Source organism: Hipposideros armiger, unplaced genomic scaffold (genome assembly GCF_001890085.2).
Source record: "Hipposideros armiger isolate ML-2016 unplaced genomic scaffold, ASM189008v1 scaffold_1404, whole genome shotgun sequence".
NCBI classification, from domain to species: Eukaryota; Metazoa; Chordata; class Mammalia; order Chiroptera; family Hipposideridae; genus Hipposideros; species Hipposideros armiger.
In genome coordinates, this window is record NW_017732754.1 from 229,658 (window position 1) to 249,116 (window position 19,459).

The following is a 19,459-nucleotide window of genomic DNA, read 5'->3' on the forward strand; positions in this document are numbered from 1 at the left end:
TCCATGTCATTTTACATGTACCTTTAAAAAAACAACGTTCCAAAAAAAACCCAAAACCCAACATTCCCGTTTCAGTTTGCATTATAGTTACCTAGACACATTTGTGAGGTCCTTGAGAGCCGTACAACGATGCCTTACAATCAATAAACTACTAGATTTCCTTTTCAATGAGGCTCAGTATCCTGAAGATCAGAAAGCATCTTATTTATAGCTCTGTGGTCCTCAAATTAATCAGCATAGTGCTCTGGCCACAGCTGACGCTCACTGTGTTTCTGTTCGGGAAAACTTCATCTCCTTGCATATGACTAAAGTAATTATTAGCAAGAGACTGCCACAGGGTGGTAAGGAATGATGAATTCAAACAATATGAAGTGTAAAGGAAGAGGAAAATGTAGGGAAAAGTTAAAAGTGTGTCAGACTGCTGAAAGCACAAGAGGGTGCAGAGGTGTACAGAGCTGACACACTCTTCTTTTCAGTGGATGGAACATAAATTACTTGCTTAGGAGTTGTGGAAAGAAGATGCCAATATAATCCGCCATAAAAAATTTCACCTTTTCGTGGTTTTGTCTAAAGCATGCTTATATATGTTATATTCTACAAATGCAAAAAGGCTTAGGTAACAACTAGATTAATGTTTTAATAGGTGCGCAGAGTTATCTATCCTCATGTAGTGTGTTACTGGAACTTGTGAAAAATATTTTCTCTCGCCAACAACTGACAAACATTGGAAAGAAATTTAAGTTTTAATACAAGACAGTGCATACATCCTTTCACCTTCTTATAACCCATAGGAATATTTCACTTCAATGCCTCATCTCTTTCATTCCATGGTACTCCATAGCTTTGGGGATGCTCAAAGTATTCCTAACTCAGTTTGTCAACGTTATCCTATCATTAAGAAGGAAGCATTAAGATGCTTCTTAATTAAGCATCTTAATGCTTCCTTCTTAATGATAATCTTGACAAACTGAGTTAGGAAGGGTAGTGACTGAGGGCTGCGGGCAGTCTTATGATGGTCACTGAGCTTACTTTAGCCCTTACTTTGGACTGAAACTTCTGCCTTTGATCTCCTTAAGCTTTCTCTAAAGGCAGTCATGAAGCTCTTCTTAACGTCTGAAGAATGGCTGTGAGGATACGAAAGAAAGAGAACCATGCAGGCGCACAGTAAGAGACGGGTGAGGAAAGACAGAAAATTATGACTTGGAGTAAAGGGAGAAAATGGCATCAAAGCCCTGAGGGTCTGTGTCGCTTATAAGCCACCTCCCACTGACAGGCTTTGGTGACTGACCTTTCGCAAACTTCTGCCTGTATACACACTATATATACAGTACCAGTTTTCTGGAACTAATTACAACTCTCCAGCCCGTCCACTTACATATAAGTTACCTGGGCCTATTTTTGGAAACTTACCTTCTATTTTTCACGAAGTTTCTTAAAAGAAGACAAAATCCCAGTAACAAATTCTGCCTGCACACTAAGCAAACATCTCTAGCAGTTCTGCACTTTGCAAAACAACGCACTGAAAAGGTGTTAGTACTTTGTGTTACTGTGAGGTGTATGCAGGCCAAACAATTTCTGTAATAAACACACAGCACTCTATTTGCAAGTAAAGAAATTACCGGTTCAATAATGTCTTCACCAGTAAAATCTTTAAAATAGAATTTTTAAAATAGGGAGAGGGACAAATTCTATGCATGTGATTAAATTACTTTATATGCCTCATATGACTCAGAGCTATTGAAAGCTTTAAGAAGGAGAGAAGGGCCACATGAGGTTTGGTTCTAACAGATAAGCAAATCTCTTACAGCATTACATATGAACTTTTATTGCTTATATTCCACTGTACCATAAAGTATCTTATTAGCCATAATATGAAAAATGTTGTCTATCTGCTCTAAACAATGAAAAACACACATAAAGGACACACAGCCATGAATTTATCCTAGTCCAGAAGTGTACCAAGTGCTGGGCTTCAGAAATATCGGTTCCTTTTTTTGGCTAACTGGTGTAGCTAGTTAATGAAGGTTAAGGTCATGATGTTTCATCCTTGAAAGAAAAGACAGAAATTCATGGAACTATCACCACTAAATTAGCTCTATTAAAAACTAGCAATTATTAGTACTGAGTATGTGAATCACACCTTTCCAAACCCAGTAAATGAAACAACCCTTTCTATTTTTTCCCTCACAAAATTAAGCATTAGTCACAGATCGAACTTATGTTGTAAAATCAAAGGAAGCATGTAAAAGCTTTAAAAAATGTTTTCTGGACAACGTAGGTAGATTTGGAAATATAACACACATGCACACACACTCTTTCAAAAGAAAAGATGCTGACCACACCACACTTTTCGTTGTCTGAAATTTGTTTCATCACACACTGTAAGGCAGAGATGCTGTTCATATACCAATCTCAGGTTCTTGCTACTGACTTACCAACTCAAGCACACGTTTATAATTCAGGTTCTGCTCCCCAAGAGAAGCAACAGCACACTGGTCCTGCTCCTTCGGCAAAGACTACACAAGGGTTCAGATGTTTTCACACATCCTCCACACCTTTCACCCAGAGGAGCCATATTGCTTTGAATATGAGGCTTCTGCTGTTGCTCTAATATTTATTTATTTCAAATAACCCAGTCACGGTGAAAGGAGCAGGTCCTTCAGAGGGTGCAAGTTTGGCAGATGTGTTTTTAATTTTTAAACCTTAATTCATCATTCTAGATACCCTCAACTATGAAGAGGTCTGCCTCTCTTAACACAGGCCCAAAGCAGATTTTTTTCTCCTAAGATTATTCTTTTTTTTTTTTTTTACAACTGGGGCATTGGGGGAGGGGAACAGTGTTGGGGAATTGGGAAGGGGGACCAGCCAAGTTGTTGTTGTTCAATCTTAGTTGTGGAGGGCGCCAGTTGCCATCTGGCTGCCCGTCAGCACCTCATGGCCTCTAAGCTCAAGGTGCTGTGTTAAAATCTCAGTTGCAGGTAGGTGTAGCCACCATCCCATGTGGGAGTTGAACCAGCAGCCTTGTTGTTAAGAGCGCACACTCTATCCACTGAGCCATCTGGGCAGCTGCTCAGCTAAGGTGTCGAGTTCAGTCTTAGTTGCAGGTGGGCATAGCCACCGTCCCTTGCGGGAATTGAACCGGCAGCCTTGTTGTTAAGAGCGCATGCTCTACCCACTGAGCCATCTGGGTGGCAGCTCAACTCAAGATGCCGAGTTCAGTCTTAGTTGCGGGCGGGCATAGCCCACCATCGAACAGGCAGTCTTGTTGTTAGGAGCATGTGCTCTTACCAGCTGAGCCATCTGCCACCTGTTGGCAGCTCAGCGGCAGCTCAGCTTGGGCACATCGTCACTGGCCCATGTGGGAACCGAGCCGGTGGCCCTGTTGCTCAGAGCTCGCGCTCTTAAACTAACTCTTAATCAACTAAGCCACTCGGCTAGCCCCTCTTACGATTATTCTTGATGGTGAGTGCAGTAAACATGGGCACAGTTAGTGGTGAAAGAGGCAGTTTTCTTTCTGGGAGCACTCACTGTCCTAGGCCAGGACACCAAATGGTAGTTGTCTTCAGGCTCTACTCCCCACTTTGAGACTCTCAAGATGCTGAATTGTCTTAAGGAAAAATGTTTTGCTTTTTAGCAAGTGTTACATGAAGAGAAAGGAAAGTCATGTCTGTAGTTCACCATTCTCTTATCACACTATCAACTGTTTTCTCTCAGTTCTTAAAGCCACATTCTTGGAGAGTCTGCCCTCCGCTGAGTGGTGGAGTCCACATGGTTCTGTATCATCTCCCTGAATAAGGCACCTGGACCACGACTGAAAAGCTGTTTCAAGTTGTCAGTCTCTTTCCCAAGAACTTGCAATTTGGACATGGGCTCCAGTCAATCTCTGCTGGTGCTTCAGTTGAGAAGGGCTGCATAAAAGGCCTTTTCCCACCAAATGGAAGGAGAAGCCGAGAAGGCGGGTAATGTGGAGAGAATGCAGAGGGCTAACAGAAGCTGAGGCAAGAGATTTTATGGCCCTAAGCAGATGGAGAGTCAAATAAAGCGTCAGAGTCTGGAAGGTCTAGACAGAAAGCCTGGGACAAAGAGTAGTTCTTGGTTCCTAGAGGTTTTTCTAAGTGCTTTGTTCTAAGGAGCTTATAGGTAGAAAACAGGTAAACAGCTAACATGGTACTAGGTCAAGTCTTTCATAAAAACTAGTAAAATGATAGAAGAGTACGACGTGGAATGGCATAAGAACCAAATTTACCTACTCAAATGTAAAAATATATGCTTGGCCAGAAAATGTTTAAGAAAACAAAAACTGGGCCAGCCAAGTGGCGCCTTGGTTAAGAGTTGGCTTGGGATGCCAGCTCTGAGCAGCAGGGCTCCGGTTTGGATCCCACATGAGGGCCAGTGACACTGCGCCCTCCACAGCTAAGATGGTGAACAACAGCTTGACCTGGAGCTGGGCTGCCGTGAGTCACCAGTGACGGCGTAGGTTGCAGTGAAGCTACAGTGGGCTGCCATAAGCTACCGTGAGTGGCTGTCCAGTGGCCAGCGACCAATCTGCCTCTCCTGGGAAGAAGCGCAATGATAATACCAACATGGGCCAGTGAAACGACGTCCTCCACAACTAGACTGAAGAACAAAAGGACAGCAACTTGTCTGTTTCCCTTCCCTGATTCCCCCAATGCTGTTCGCCTCCCCCAATTTCCCAATAAAATCTTAAAAAAAGAAAACAAAAACTACCATAAAACATTTTGCTGACATAAACCTTACTACATCAACTCTGCACCGCTGTATATACAATACATCCATGTTTGGCATTTACCAAACATGATCATTAACACAAACCCAGTTAGGCTGTATTCTATACTCTGGGCAACTTAAGGGATTTTTCAACCGCTAACTTTGATTGTGTGTGATTTTCACCTGTGTGCTAACTTTAGCTCCTAACCTCACATCACTCCACTGTATTTAACAGTTAGTTTCCTTAGAAAAACAGTCACCCTTGAAATCCTAGCATTTTAAATAAGATACCTAAAACTAGTAGATAGGTGTGATCTGTGACAGCTGTTAGTGGTCTAGTTATTTGACTGCTTATTAGATTATCCCAGAAGCCAAATGAAACTAAAATATGGTGTTCTGGGAGGTATCACGAGATTTTGAACAAAACCTGTAGAATCAAATTAAGCTACCAAGTCCCCAAAATGACAATGCCTCAATATGAGCCCCAGCAACTTATTCTACATTTTTATCGTCCTAGAATATTTTCAATATTCTAATTAGTTTTCAACCATAACATTCAACCTGACATTTAACTCATTTTACTCCTTTAGTATCTCATCTCTCAAATCCATATTGGATAATAAAGCTAAAAGAACTTCAGCAGTGTTTAAAATTTACACCTTCCCATTTGATAAACAGACCCCCATCTTATGTTTAAACCAGAAAAAACTTAGTGAAAAATATATACATAAAAAAAGACTAAATACACATGGTAATAGTAGCTGTTGAGGGGAGAGGTAAAATTTTTCTTTTATATATTTTTCTAAACATTCACTGATATTAGTTTTCCCTAGAATTTAATGAAATTTTTTAAGCGAAAAACTGTTTTTTCCTTTGGGGAACCTGCACACAGATAACTGCAAATTCCTTCTCTAAAGCTACTCTTTTCTTTTTAGGAAGCAGAGTAAGAGATCTATCTAGAGTGCTATCTTTTCTGAACTATAACTGTTAAGAGTGAAGCCAAGCAAACAGTTGACAAGATATGACAGTGTGACTGTGTCCAAATAATTCTCGAGCTGCTGACGGGCCATTTATGTCTGAAGATATGCAATGCAATAGCCACTATATCGATGAGAACCACATATTTCATTTCCTACCTTCAAAGGGCTTAAATTCCAGAACTTTCACCATGGAGCTCTTGGATGCTCTAAGTTCACAGGTGCTAGTAAATATACATGTCTCTAACTGTATACCAAATCTTTACAAAAATAATTTGGGGGACTTGGTTCTAATACCTTAAATTACTCATTTACATCTGTATTCTGCTTCCTTAACACAGTTAATCAAGGATTGTTGGCACAAGCAAATAAAGAAGAGACAGAGAGTTTGGAGAGTGTACTCATGAAAGAAAGAAGCTGCAACTTAAGTTGGCGATCTCACTACCAGTGGAATACTGCTCCAAGAGTTTATATACTGAGATTTCATCAATTTACCAGACATTTGTTGTGTCTCTTCTTTAGATCAAGTGATATGCAAGCAATACTATAATGAATACAAGATACTTCTTGCCCTTAAAAGGCTCCCAATCCAGTAGCATATTCCACTGTGAAAAGTCCATAGTGAGAGTGATACGGCTTTCTCTCTCTGTCCTGTCATTATAGTGCGCCTCAAGGATGGCATATACTTCTCTGAGGTAATTTCTATATTCTGCAGACTAAATGGTGTGATACAAAGGAATCAGGAGTTTTGGTCACTGCCATGCTAGGGCAGGGGCCAGCAAACTAGATAAAGCCCGCAGGTCGAATCTGGCCCACCAACTTTTGTATGATTAGACAACTAAGAATGGTTTCTACATTTTCAAACATTTGAACAAAATTTATTTAAAGATTTCATGATACATGAAAATTACATAAAATTCAGATTTCAGTGTCCATGAATGGAGCTTTCTTGGAATACAATATTTGTTTAGATATTGTTTATAGCTGTTGTATTTCCAGGAGAGAGCTGAATAGTTGCAACAGAGACCAAGGACCCACAAAGCCTAAAGTATTTACTGCCTGTTCTTTTACTCTATCTGGCTTCATAAGAAATCTTATCTTCCACAGTGGAGGCAGGAGGTAGCCCAACTATATGTGTCCTTCCTTTCGGAGGCAGTGATGTTCACTAACATTCCCACAGATCACTAATAAACCTTGTGATGTGCCAGTAGTCCAGCACCAGTAACACCACTTCCTTTGAGGATTCAGAAATGAATCCAGTTACGATAAGGACAGAACATTAAGTGAACTGGTTGGCCTGGTCCTTGCATAATGGTTTCAACTCCATTTTACAAAAGCAAAAATAGGTACGGCGATCTGTTCTTTTTTTCCTGGGTTTCTTTCCCCAGGTATTTGAAGGCAGCTGTGGCTGAGTGTACCCTCCAAACTGGCATTAAAGGCTGTGGAGCTGTGGAAGTCAAAATGTTCCTTCTCACCAAGGAGGCGTGAATGAGCATAACTGTGTTTCAATCTGACCACGTTCAGCTTCTCTGAAAGAAACAAACACCTCCCCCAAGATCACAGATGTGATGGGCTCACCATAACTGGAATTCTCCTCTATTGAGTCAGAGAAAGGACTGGGAAATATCAAGTGACTACTGCTTGAGCAAACATCAGAAAGTCTTCAAAAATGAAACTGTTACATCTTCACGCTGATATTCTTTAAAGCTATGGAAAATGTAAATAGGATATTTCCATTTCTACAGGAAAGTTAGATCTTCAGCTTCAATGTAAAACAATACTGCCTTGTGTTTATATAGCACTTTTCCCTTAAGAATTCAAGGCCTTTACAGACATTACTCCATTCAACCCCAGTAGGTCTGCAAGCTCGATAAGAAACAGGTTTTCCTGTTGTCTGAATAAGGAAGCTGAGGCACAGCATAGGCACATGGTTAACACTGAGTCACAGAGAAACAGCTGGAAAAATCAGGCTAAACTTTTCTCCTCACTCCAATTCTTGGCTGTCTCCACTTATTCACACTGCCTGTAATTAGAGATGGCAAGTGTCTACATTTCCACAGTCCTTAAAATGTAATTTCAATGCTGCCTATTTATACTAGTAAAGATCGGTTTCCCTGAATTTCGTCGTTTATGTCTCCTCCCTCTATAATATCCCTGGCAGAGAGATTTCTGGAAACTTATACATGGCAAGAAAGGATCCAGATTTCACTTTCTTATATCAAGATCACTATTTCATCCTTTCTACCCTTGTTATGAAAACTTTCTACCCAGCTGGAGACCAAAAAGTTTCTTGTAAATTCCTCAACCACTCCTAACTATTAGACATCCAAGTTGAGGTATATTACTTGTTCCCAACTATACTTGATATACGATGATTCACTTCTATTTTAAGTAAAAGTTCCATTGTTTCAGTATCTCTTTAGATGATCTTATTCTTTTTTTAAAAAAAATTTTATTGGGGAACAGTGTGTTTTTCTAGGACCCATCAGCTCCAAGTCAAGTAGTTAGCTCAATCTACTTGAGAAGCGCATTTTTCCAGGACCCATCAGCTCGAAGTCAAGTAATTGTCTTCAATCTACTGGGTTGTTGGAAGTCATGACACATTTTTGCAACAAAAAACATAGAAAAAATACATCATGACTTTTCCGACAATCCAATAGTTGTGGAGGGCGCAGCTCCTTGGCCCATGTGGGAATCGAACCGGCAACCTTGGTGTTATGAGCCTGTGCTCTAATCACCTGAACTAGCAGGCCGCCCCAGAAGTTCTTATTCTTAATTTTCCTGTATTCTGCTTCCTGTGTTTGCCCAACCTACACCTCAGGAAGTTTACATTATAGAAGGGTTTTGTAAATCTCACTCTTTATGATTTCCTTCAGATCTATGCTTTAGTCCTCTGTTAAAGCAGAACCATGGTCTTGTTAATTTCACAGTTACCTAGATTCAAAGCTCCTTTTCTGGTACCAACCAGCCCCTGCTATCTCTTTTGATGACATATAAAACCAATCCCTCCTAGAAACTTCAAAACAGCAAAGCCCAATCAGCTCTATGAACTTTCTTTATTCACAGCACAAAAGTTTCAGTGGGTGAAAATGGCTTGCATAGGGTAACTCTGGGGCTCTCAGTTTTATACATGGCACACATATTCAACAGAAATGACTAATTTACTTTGGAAAGAAATGTTTCAAAACCTAGAACATCTAAGGCCATAAAAGGTTTTGGAGGTAACAAAGGCAGCCTTCTAAGTAAGGTACGAAATTTGGGGGCACTATGTGAAACAGGAAATCCTCCTCTTTCACTGGTGGGAGGGTCTGGGCCTTTGCTTCAATTAAACACTTTTATGTCATTTTTCCACCGCTCTATTATAATTAGGTAAGAGATAATGGATGAAAGGCTCCAGGCATACCTATGGGTGTATGTATATGTATACACACACGACAAAAATCTGTACAAAAACATGGGACAAACAGATTCCTAGCTCAGGTTTGCTTACTGTGTGACCCTGGTAAGTTAGTTATTAAACTTCCCTTAGCTCTAAAATGGGGAAAATAAAATAACATATAAAGTAGGTACTTAAGTTCACTTGCATTCTCTGACCAAAGAGATTTTGCATGGATTTTGTCACACTGTGAAATTTCATAAGTATCTTTCTATCTTTTTAAATTTGAGGATTAGAGTCTCCTTTAGAAAAGAGCCAAAGTAGAATGGTCATCGGATTAGAAGAGCTGCTGGAAAGCCAGGGCATGGCAGCGCAGGCTTAGATCAGCTATGATATGATATTTATTCCTAGAGCCCTTGAGAATTTTTCCCAGGCACGTTGCTAGGTTGGAGTGGAATTCAGTGTTTAGCCAGAGCAATATGACTTCCTCCACTACATTTAGGACCTCTCGATACAATTAAGAAGGGTCCAGAAGAAAAGAGATCATTGTAGTGTCCATTTATATTATAGTTAGGCCTTGCTAAATGCCAAGTGAAGTGGTGGGAATTACTACCATAACCTACTCTAGTACTTTTACTAAAAATGTCAAAATTATTATTCAAAACCACTGTTGCTAAGAAAGTTAACTCTGAGAATAGTAATAGAGGTCAGCTTTATAGCTCCTTCTATCTGACTCAGAGGCCTCCACCAATTTACCCGATTTACCCTTGCATTCTCATTTCTGTACCTAAAGTTCTATTTTTTTGCCATTTGCCTATTCCCCATCCTTTCATTTGTTCCTGCTCTTGCTATTATCAGTCCCTTTTTCTCCCTCCCTTCTCCTGCCACTTCTGCTGCATGCTTGGCGCTGATTTATTTATCTTTTATTTAATTACCAAACATATACTATACTAGGCCCTTATCATGTGGCCAGCCCATGCCTAGCTACGAACCTTAATGCTTCTAACTGCCCCTCTATTATGTTTAGGCCTCCTGTCTGTTTAGGCCACTGGTTTTGCCTATCTCACTGCCCCAAACCTGTCATCCACCAAGTCTTGGTCCTGTGTGTTAGATACAAGCAAAAGTGGGAGGTGTACTGGATAAAAGAGTTGTGGCTTGAGAAATTTAAAAATTGACAGTGTATATACTCTACTAGGCCAAAGGACTCTGAGAGCATAGGGGAACCCAAAAACAATTCCATAACAGGAAAATAAGTTTGGGACTCACCCATGGTGACAGTAATACAATTAACACAACACTGATGACTGAAGAAAATGATAAGAAAATAAGAAAGATGGTTATAATTCAAAGGGAGCTTTCATCTGCTGATTGCAAGGCTTATAGCCTTTAATTACCAAGATTAAATAATGTTATTCTTTCTTGTGAAACTGTATCATTGTACCAAACAAATACTGAAGCTACCAGGAGGGCAAGTAAATTCCAGGGAAACTGGAGTTAAAAGTCCCTGACTCCTAATCTTGTGTATTCAGAACAATCTATAGAAACTACATCTGAAAAGCATAAATGTACTCAATGCCAAAGCCTTTTGTGCTTTGAAAAATCAAAATACAGAGATATAAGAAGGAATGAAGCATAAATAAGACAAAACTGAAGGATGTATTTGCTTTAGTCACAGAGAAAATCTAAAACTGACTTTCCAACAGTGAGGAAAGGAAAAATATAATATTTTTTCATAGTCATTATGTATAGTTGCAGAGTTTCATTAACATTTAAAGCTATTGTTTTTCTTTGCAATAAATTTGGAAATTCTCCAGCAATCTCAGGTTCAGTAATTTGAACCATAATTTCCAAATAAAAACCTACCCTGCCCCCAGCCATCCAATTATATGAAACACTAGATAATGTTCACATTTTGATTCACTGACCATTGGATAACCATTTTGCCAGGGTTATATTTATAATGTACATATAAATTCTAAAAAATAAGTTTGCCTTCTGAAACTGAGGAAAATACTGAGTATAATAAATACCTGTACCAGGATGTTTCTTGTACAGCAACATGTGGTTTTTAAGAGTTTTTAATACAGTCTTAGAGTTCAAATAAGTCTTAAAAAGTCATATATTCTTTTTACCCAGTGCACAAATCTCCCTCATAACATCCAGCATGTGTAACTGTTCAACTTCTGCCTTAAAAACTGCCCTTTCTCGGGCCGGCCGAGTGGCGCGATGGTTAAGAACTCGCTTGGGATGCCAGAGGGCCCCGGTTCGGATCCCACATATGAGGGCCAGTGACACTGCCCTCTACAGCTAAGATGCTGAACAACAGCTCAACCTGGAGCTGGGCTGCCCTGAGTCGCCGGCGACGGCGTGGGCTGCAGTCCCTGTGGCAGTGGATTGCCATGGGCTACCATGTGTGGCCAGCAGCCAGCGTGAGCGGCCAGCAGCCGCAGTGAGCGGCCGTCCAGAAGCCGGCGACTGATCTGCCTCGCCAGAGAAGAGCACAATGATGGTGCCAACTTGGGCCAGTGAAGCAACATCCTCCACAACTAGATTGAAGAACAAAAGGACAGCAACTTGTCTGTTCCCCTTCCCCCAATTCCCCAGCACTGTTCCCATCCCCCCAATTCCCCAATAAAAATCTTAAAAAAAAAAAAAAAAAACAAAAAAACTGCCCTTTCTCTGAGAGATAGGAAATCCTATTGCATAAGACAGCTTATTTCACTTCACAATTTACTTTTTTAGTTCCTATAAGGTGTTTGGAAAGAAAAAAAACAAGGTATTGCACCAATTTATTATCATTTGTTGAATTTAGGCCTGAAATTGTGAACATATGGCTCAGGATAAAGGAAACAGAAATAGGTTGCTAGGTGATGAAAGAGGTAAGAGACAGACCATAAATCCACTGTGCAGTCTTTTTAAAAATTAGTAGATACTGTAAAACAATGAATTAAAAAAAAACACAAATAATTTGTATTAAATATTTAAAAATTAGTTATAATAATAATAATATAATAATAATACATGGTCAGGGCAAACAACGCAAAACAAAAAACAATGCAAAAAATAAAAAAACAATGCAAACAATAAAAAGTGAAAACTGAAGAGTGGCACTGCTTTCCATTTCTAATCATACTCTTCAAAGGTATTCGTTGTTAATTTTTTTTATTTTTTTTAAGCTGAGCCATCCTGCCACCTGTTGGCAGCTCAGCTCGGGTCGGGAATCGAACCGCTGTTGCTCAGAGCTCACACTCTTGAGCGAGCTCTTAACCAACTGAGCCACTTGGCCAGCCTCGTTTTAAAAATTTTTTGCATATCCTTTCAGATATTTTCTATGTTTATGTGGACATATCTGTATTATATATGTATTTCTTGTATTACACAAGTCCTACCATGTTATACTGTTTTGCAAACCTTTTCACTTAAAAATATATTTGGACATCTTTCCATATTAGTACATAGGACTCTACCTTTACTTTTATAGCTATTTTCATGGTATAAATATCTTATCATTTATCCAGATGCATATTGATGACAATAGATTACTCTCACACTGTTCTGTTATACAAAGATAAAATTTGTCTTCTGTAATTTCTTTTAATAATGTTTGTTTTAGAATCATTTGGAATAAACTGAATCTAACATTGAATAGCTCTTTAAACATCTGAAAATCACCACAAAGCATACGGGGAGTAAATGGGAGAACACATGAAAGAAAAGTTTGAAGTCATAATACTCAGGTATCAGAAATCATGAGGGGAAATGATTTCCTCAAATAAAAACAATCTAAATATCTGACAACATAAAACTGATGCCTAAATTATGTTCTCTGAAGCTAACAGGATATTAAATAATGATTAGAAACATGAAGACTCTGCAGCATCAAGACCAATGGTATAATGTTAAGTGAAAGCAGACATGCAGTTGTATGTGACCTGAGATTAGCTATGAAACAAACACATCTGCATATGAAAAGGACAGAAATACTCAAATAAAATGTAGCTGAGTTAGGTTGGTAAGAGTATGGATCATCATTTCCTTTCAAGATGTCCTTTAATACAGTAATACCTTGGTTTGCGAGCATAATTCGTTCCGGAAACAAACTATTTGTATTGCAAGGCATCGCTCGCTTACAAGTTAAAATGTATTAGAAATGTTTGCTCGTCTTGCGGAACACCCGCAAACCAAGTTACTTGCAATCCAAGGTTTTACTGTCTTTTATAATTTGGCTTTTACAATAAACAACAACAACAAAATGATAGCTATCAGGAAAATCAGGATCCCCATTTTCAGTTTCAAGGCCCTCAAGGCCCCTTTACTTTCTCCCCTGATTATCTTGAAGATATCAACCCTCATAGTAAATAATCAGGTCTTGAAATTCTTCATGGCAAAGCTGCAATCAGCAAACAAAGCTTGAAGTGTGACTGCCCTCTAGAAAACAGTGGAATGGAAGGGAAGGAGTTAGAGATGAAACAAGAAAAAGAAAGGACAATCAGGAAGAGCTCCACCTTAAACCAAGTTCATAATCACCCAGTGCTGCCATTTTTGTTCTATCTCCACATGAGTAGAAAACTGGTATGAATTTCCAGATCCTATGGTTGGGGCAATATAAGAGTAAAAAACTCAGGGAAATGATTAAGACCTGGGTACTTAAGATCATACTCCCAAGACAACACAAAAAGTTCATATTTTAGGAATTTAAAGTCTCCAGCTCTGGTCACAATAGTAACAGCGGTATTCTTTAAATTCATTATCATTCATTTCTCCCAAAACATTTCATCTATTTATTTTATAAGCACTGATTAATTCCTTGAACAAACCTAAGTCAAAGAAGGCTTTTAAAAAGTATTCCTTGTCACAATACTCAGTATTTTGCCAATCACTGGCCTGTGCTGAATAATGACACACAGAGCACTAGTAAGTAAAAACAACGATCATGTTATTTTGGTGTTGTGTGCCTTTGGCATGAACGGTTATTTGTCTATAATGCCACAATCACCTTGGTTCTGAGGGAGTGGCATATGTGCTCTGGCTGCTCAAACATTAACTACTGATGAGTCACATTTGCAGCTGAGAGCTCACTCTAGAAAAACAGGGAGAGAAAAACTTGTGTTTTTAAGTTAGGAACAAGCTCTGTGTTCATGTTCACATTTATAGTGAGACATGGTAAAACCTTGTCTACTTTCTTGTCAACTGATTTACTTCCAAAATAAATTTCCTTTTTTGGCCATCCCCAGAGAATATTTTTATTAATAACTTGGCAAAAAATCTAAAAAGGTATGCTTATCCAATCTTTCTGTCACCAAAATGCTTCCCAACTGCCTACTCTGTGAAAGAACTCCGTTGGGCTTCAACACTTGAGACACAAGGGTAAGAAGGTACAAGCCTTGTTCTCAAGGAGCTTATAGTCTTATGTGGGGGGGGGGGGGGGCTGATATGTAATTACAATTCAAAAACAGTCAATATTTAATCATAAGTAACAGGATCAGGATTGAAAAATATCCCAATATTTAGTAATAATGGGATAAAGTAACATGACATCTAAGAAGTTTAGGTGCTCAAAATCAATCATATAACTGCAAAATACTGAAAGGCTTTATTGATGGTGGCTTATATAAAATATATGTAAAGGTTTCAGCCGAGTAAAACTCCATAAAAGCATAAAAGTTAACTATGTGAAATGGCTGTTAAAATAGATAATCTAAATTAAAGGTAATATTGTGTACAGATCCAAGAAGATAATAATCCCCCTGGCTCCACATCCAGAGATACTGGTGCTGTTTTATGAGGCCCATTTTTTTTTTTTTTTTTTTAGCTGAGCCATCCTGCCACCTGTTGGTAGCTCAGCGGCTGCTCAGCTCGGGCTGACTCGAACCGCTGTTGCTCAGAGCTCAAACTCTGGAGCGAGCTCTTAACCAACTGAGCCACTCAGCCGGCCCTTATGAGGCCCATTTTAAGAGGAACATCACAAAACCGGGAGTGAGTGTATGGGTGTGTGCTTCACACACACCTTCATGCTTGGTAGTGGAGCAATGATCGTGAAGCATCTATAAAACATATTATGCAAAAAGATAAGGAATTCAACACACGTGGCTTAAAAGAAGACTTGGAGGTGGGTGGTGGCAGGGTCAGCATATAACAATTGTGGTGAATGCCTTTGAGCTGGTAACAGAGGGCTCAACAATGCTCCATGGAAATAAAAAAAAAAAAAAAGGCAGATTTTGGCCCAATATGAAGAACTAATAGCTTGGGGTTTCCAACACTGAATTATCTTGAAGAGAGATAAACTCTGGCTAGCAGTAGTCAAGCAGAGATGGATAACCAGTTGTTAAGAAGCAATTCCTACACTGGGTGGAAATTTATAACAGATCTCTCAAGCTCCTCCTTGGAAAAGCTGTGGTAATCTTGTTAGCTGCAGGCAAGAATATTAAGAAGACACTCACCACAGTTACTTTGAGAGCAGTAGACAATCTCAAAAAGCAAACTAGGTCAGGAATCACCATTGAACTTCGTGTAAGGCCTAGAAGGCTTTGTGACTTTTAGGCGACTGTCAGAAGAGAGACCGGAAGGGAGACCAACGACGGCCAACCTACTGGAGTGTGAACCAACAGTTGGCCTGATCACTACACAGGAGCCCTCCCATTCCCACTGATTAGAGGATACACCAGTCTCAGAGGTTCCAGTTTTTCTTTGCTGCCTTAAGTGAAAAAGCAATTTTCTTAAGTCCTCCAATGCTCTACCTATTTAAGGTTGTTTTCAGTGCATGGAGAATACTGAAACTTCAAGAATTTGCAATGTTCTCCTATATTTGGTGACAGTCTGAACCCAGCAACACAGATGTTATTCCTACATTAACAGGTTCATGAGATTTTGTGGCCCCATACTGAAACGTGAACAGTCGCCTGATCTGGTGAGTCTATTTGGAAGGACTTCCAGAGGAAACTCTGCAAAATGGCCAGGTGGCTTTCCCCAGGCCCACTCAAACTTCTAAGATGGACTGGATCTAGCGTGTTTTTAACTGCTTTAGATTTGTGAGACATGTACCAAGAAGTTTATCTTAAGTGAGCTGTGATAATTATCACCCTGAAATTTATGAAACCAGGAACAACGTACTAGTCAACTTTAAAGTTTAGTTCTGGAAAGACAAATCTCAAGTTATACATATGTCCTATGAACTCAGTTGCCAATCTTAAATCCTCTGCCAAGAACAATCCATATTTAAGGATACAATCAATGAACAAATATATACTGACAGGCTACTGTGAGCAAGAACTCATGTTATGTTCAATGAAGGACAAATGCCCAACCTGGCCTCCCTAGGGTCTGACCATGGCTGATTATTGGCATGGTCAGAACGTAAGACAACTTGAATAATACCAAATGGCTCTTAAATAATTTCTATATTCTAGAAAATGAAACTCAAATTCCCTCACTAGTACCTTCAATAGTGCTACTTGAAATAGGAACCATGGTTCAGTCATTCACATAAAATTGTCATGCTGAAGAAAGCATCAAGCACTGGAACATTTACTAATGTCAAATAATAAAACTAGCGCTGAAGGGTTTCATCTTCTGTGAGGTATCCTATAGGTATAGCCACCTTAAGGGTGGTAACATTTGCTTAGTCAAGGTATTTTTCAGGAAGCCAGTAAGCTATTTCAAAAATTAGACCTTTTAGGTAAAACACAGGCATGTTTTAAAAAATTATAAACTTACTGTTAAAAAATCCTCAAAGGTCAGATGTTATTACAATCATATAGGTAAGTCTTCCAAGTTAATGAGACACACGGATAAAATGACAGTTAACACTATATTCCAGAACCTGTGTTTTAGGATGTCTTTAAAATGGATATTAGATATACAGTCTCAACGTAGTGAAATTTAACCTGTAAATTACAACCCCTCCTCCTTTCTTTTGGTATACATGAAGAAATGAAAAGGGACTGAATAAGCCACGTGTATTTCCAGTGAATGAAAGAATTCAAAGGTTAGTTTATAGGCACAGTACTGGCATCACAGATCCCCAATCAACTCAGCTGTCCCTCCAGGGGCCAGAAAGCAAGCAGCTTTTTAGTTGACTATGTTTATTTACCTATCCAAGATATAAAAGGGTAAAGTGGACAAAAGAGTTCACATATTTTAGGGCTTCCAGTAAGCTATACGTTAAGGGAATGGAGGAAACAGACATGACTTACCTGTACTGCCAAGCTGCTTATAAAACCTGTACTCTAAATGAAGCTGTGGAGCACGTGATTTGATTGGTTCCTGAAATCCAAGAAGAGATACTGTGATCAGATTTAGACAAACAGAATTTTTTTATTTCTAGGTTTTCAGAGTAAAACCACTTAATGTTTTAGAGATGATTAATAGATGATAGCATTTTCTTACCTCAATTTCTCTTTGAACTCACAGCTAGGGGGAAGATGAAGCTGAATCACATACAATCCCTTCCGGGGATATTTAGATAAAAACACTGTGTATGAGCCATCCTTCAAGGATAGTTCTCTCATCATGAAGTATTTTCCTGAAATGTATTCTCTTAGGAAACCAGATGCCAATCCTTTTAATTAAATACCAGCATGTTTTTCCTGCTTCTTTTACTATGAATTTTGGGTGGTAAAGAGTTTTATTATTTTTAGAAAAATGATATATGCTCAAGAAGAAGATTTCAAATACACAAAAATTAGGAGGAAACTAAAAAAAAAATGTGAGAGCCTATCATTTTAAAGAGAAGTACTATTAACACTTTGGGAATGTCCTTCCAAATATTTATTTACATATATATTTATATACAATACAGATTCGGAAATATGCTATATTAATGAATGATAAATGAAATCATATATCTGCTATTTTGTAATGTGCCTTTAAATTCAATAATGTGATGATGACATCTTTCCATGACAGTAAGTAAAGCTGTGCATTATTTTTAATGGCTGTAGTATTCATATATACACATACACACACACACACACACACACACACACACACACCACAATTTTTGGACATTTGGACTATTTGTAGCTTTCAATATTATCAATAATGCTGTAGGAAAATTCTCATGTATATATAGTTTTACATTTAAGATAATTACATATTGTAAATGCAATTACAATATGTAACTTTAATCAATATAGGTGAGTTTTCAAAAAATAGAATTTTCTAAAGACCCCAGAGATAAAGCAGCCAAACTACTACACTTTGCTCTACACCAAACTTCAAGAATTGGCTGGTTAATTTTTCTGAATGGACAGTATACCAGGCAACTAAATAACAAGAAAATCAAATGTTACCCTAAAACAGTGGTTCTCAACCTGTGGGTCACGACCCTTTCACAGGGGTCGCCGGGTACTCGTATGTGGGCGGATCTGCATGTGGGCGTGGAGACGGATAGAGGAGCGGTGTCTTGGTTCCTAAGACCATCAAAAATATGTGTTTTCGGATGGTCTTAGGCGACCCCTGTGAAAGGTTGAGAACCGCTGCCCTAAAAGATACACCTGCATACTCATTGGGGTGGCTATTATCAAAAACACAGAAAATAACAGGTATTGGCAAGGATGTGGAGAATACCTGTGCATTGCTGGTGGGAATGTAAAATGGTGCGGCCACTGGGGAAATTTCTCAAAAACACACAGAATTACCAAATGATCCAGCAATCCCACTTTCCTGTTCATAGCAGCATTATTCACTACAGTTAAAAGGTGGAAGCAGGGCCGGCCGAGTGGCGCGATGGTTAAGAACTCGCTTGGGATGCCAGAGGGCCCCGGTTCGGATCCCACATATGAGGGCCAGTGACACCCCCCAATTCCCCAATAAAAATCTTTAAAAAAAAAAAAAAAAGGTGGAAGCAACCCAAATATCTATCAATAAGTAAACAGATAAACAAAACGTGGATACATACTGTTCTATACATAAAATGAAATATTATCAGCTGTAACAAAGACATTCTGACACATGCTACAACATGAATCTCGAAAACATTATGCTAAGCGAAATAAACTAAACACAAAAGGACAAATACTGCATCATTCCACTTATAGTCAGATTCATAGACAGAAAGTTGAATGGTGGCTGCCAGAGGCTAGGGGCAGAGAGGAACTGGTAGTTAGTGTTTAATGGGTACAGAATTTCAGTTGAGGAGGAAGAAAGAAAGTTCTGGAGATGGATGGTGGTGATGGTTGCTCGACAATGTGCATGTACTTAATACCACTGAACTGTACACTTAAAAATGGATAACAAGGGCCGGCCAAGTGGCACATTGGTTAAGAGCTGGCTTGGGATGCCAGAGGGACCCGGTTCGGATCCCACATATGAGGGCCAGTGACACTGCCCTCTACAGCTAAGATGCTGAACAACAGCTCAACCTGGAGCTGGGCTGCCA

The 19,459-nt window shown here is 39.1% G+C and overlaps 1 protein-coding gene across 4 annotated transcripts in view; it reads right to left on the reverse strand.

Moving 5' to 3' along the window:
• CSNK1G1 (casein kinase 1 gamma 1) overlaps positions 1 to 19,459 on the reverse strand; it is a 76,327-nt gene that overhangs the window by 52,583 nt on the left and 4,285 nt on the right. For 3 of the 4 annotated variants that reach the window (XM_019633783.1, XM_019633785.1, XM_019633784.1), the window contains exon 1: positions 17,274 to 17,337. The gene's annotated coding sequence lies outside the window, so the exon portion shown is untranslated. Of the gene's footprint in view, positions 1 to 17,273; positions 17,344 to 19,459 lie in introns of those variants that run through there. The other variant, XM_019633786.1, reaches the window with a different exon arrangement.